Source organism: Erinaceus europaeus, chromosome 9 (assembly GCF_950295315.1).
Source record: "Erinaceus europaeus chromosome 9, mEriEur2.1, whole genome shotgun sequence".
NCBI classification, from domain to species: Eukaryota; Metazoa; Chordata; class Mammalia; order Eulipotyphla; family Erinaceidae; genus Erinaceus; species Erinaceus europaeus.
The window spans coordinates 60,786,046-60,788,477 of NC_080170.1; the positions used below are offsets into that span (position 1 = coordinate 60,786,046).

Below are 2,432 nucleotides of genomic sequence, written 5' to 3' on the forward strand. Positions count from 1 at the left end.
GAAAACTCAATAAAATACAACTGCAGTTTCTTCAGAAACTCACTAAGCCATAGCTGAGTGAAGACACGTGTGGCCAGTGTGTAGAACAGGAGTTAGGGAGAGATTCTTCAGACTCAAGAAGCTGTACTTAGTGACAGCTGGCTCCATTCTGGGAGTTATGCAGGAGGGAACATTGCCAGTGGCAGGAAAGTGGGTTTGGATGCTTAACCTGTGAACTCAGGGTTAACATAATATCAGACTTCCCACAAATACTCACTAGTGTTTAAATGAAAAATCCGGCTGAAGTTAAAGCCCTCTCTCAGATAAGCTCAGACTCTAATAGCCAGCTAGAAAAATAAATCCCAGACAATTTCTAGTGGCATAGGAAGGGATTAGCAGCTGCAATGCTTCACTCTGGGGACTGAGTTAAAGAAACAACAACTGTCCCTGGTGCGATTCTGTCCTGCGCAGCCGTGTTTTGGGCTGGTGCTTATTCAGCCTCCATTCGCCTCTTCTCCTGCCCAGTGCAAGGCCTCACCCCATGGAAGATTCGATGGATAGGGACATGAGCCCTCTGAGGCCTCAGAACTACATTTTCAGCTGTGAGCTAAAGGCCGACAAGGACTACCACTTCAAGGTGGACAACGATGAGAATGAGCACCACCAGCTGTCTTTGAGGACGGTCAGCCTTGAGGCTGGTGCCAAGGATGAACTGCACATTGTTGAAGCAGAGGCCATGAACTACGAAGGCAGCTCGATCAAAGTCACGCTGGCCACCTTGAAGATTCTGTCCAGCCAGCAGTTTCCCTTGGGGGCTTTGAAATCACACCACCTGTGGTCTTGCGGTTGAAGTATGGTTTGGGTCCTGTGCACATTAGTGGACAGCACTTAGTAGTTGTGGAGGAAGATGCAGAGTCAGAGGAAGATGAGGAGGAAGATGTGAAGCTGCTCACTATCTCTGGCAAATGGTCCGCCCCTGGAGGTGGAAACAAAGTCCCTCAGAGAAAAACAAAACTTGCTGATGAAGATGACAAGGATGATGACAATGAAGATGATTCTGATGATGAAGCAGAAGTAGAAGAAAAAATACCAGCAAAGAAATCAATACGTGACACTCCTGCCAAAAATGCACAGAAATCCAACCAGAATGGGAAAGACTTGAAGCCTTCAACACCAAGATCAAAAGGTCAAGAGTCCTTCAAAAAACAAGAAAAAACTCCAAAAACACCAAAAGGACCTAATTCTGTAGAAGACATTAAAGCAAAAATGCAAGCCAGTATAGAAAAAGGTGGCTCTCTTCCCAAAGTGGAAGCCAAGTTTATTAGTTATATGAAGAACTGCTTCCGGATGACTGACCAGGAGGTTGGTTATTCAAGACCTCTGGCAGTGGAGGAAGTCTCTTTAAGAAAATAGTTGAAACAGTTTGTTAAGTTTTCTGTCTTGGGAGTCAGGCAGTAGTTCAGTGGGTTAAGCGCATGTGGCGCAAAGTGGAAGGATCAGCGTGAGGATCCTGGTTTGAGCCCTCGGCACCCCACCTGCAGGGGAGTGGTTTCACAAGCGGTGAAGCAGGTCTGCAGGTGTCTATCTTTCTTTGCCCCTCTTTGTCTTCCCCTCCTCTCTCCATTTCTCTCTGTCCTATCCAACAACGACAACAACAATAATAACTACAACAACAAAACAACAAAGGGCAACAAAAGGGAATAAATGAATAAATAAAAAATTTTCTGTCTTATTTCATTTCTGTAACAATTGCTAACTGGCTATCCTTTTTATAATGCAGAGTGAGAACGTTCCCTGCTGTGTCTCATAAATGTTGTCCAGGTTCCATGGTCAAGAATGTGTTGTCCAAAATGCCTGTGTAGTTTTTAACGATGGGACTCCACCCTTTGCTTGGTTCTTCTAAGTATGTGTGGAATGTTATGATGGGATGCAGTAGTATTGGTGGTCAGACAGATGGAAATGGTGGGGAGACAAAAATATACATGTGAAATAAACTCAGTATTTAAAAAACAAAAACAAAAACTGTTACAACTATGATTTATTAAGTAGCTCAGCCACAATTGGGTGCAGGCAAGCAAGATCAGTGGATGGAAGGGAAGTGGCTCTCAAGACTTAAAAAGGCATGCTCAGTGATAGCTGGTGCCATTTTGGTACTTACGAAACAGAGCATATGGTCAGAGAAAGGCAGGGAATCTGCAGGCCATTAAAATCTGAACTCAGGACAGTCAAGATATTCAATAGCCCACAAGGACCACTAGGATTTAAGGCAAAAACTTGACTGAGAACTAGTCCTTCATGGGCTATTTAGGCACTGGTATTTGTATATAGGGAAGTGTCGGGCTGAACTTCACTGATGGGAGACAGCCGACCAGGGACTCATGGCTGAGCTGTATGCAGTATCTCTTTATTCATGCAGGACACAGCACAATCTAAACCAAGCTATGCTAAAACTA

At 44.4% G+C, this 2,432-nt stretch overlaps 1 pseudogene; it reads left to right on the plus strand.

The window, feature by feature from the left end:
• The first annotated feature begins 478 nt into the window (after positions 1–478).
• LOC103125820 (nucleophosmin-like) lies at positions 479–1,393 on the plus strand (annotated as a pseudogene).
• Positions 1,394–2,432: the final 1,039 nt, after the last annotated feature.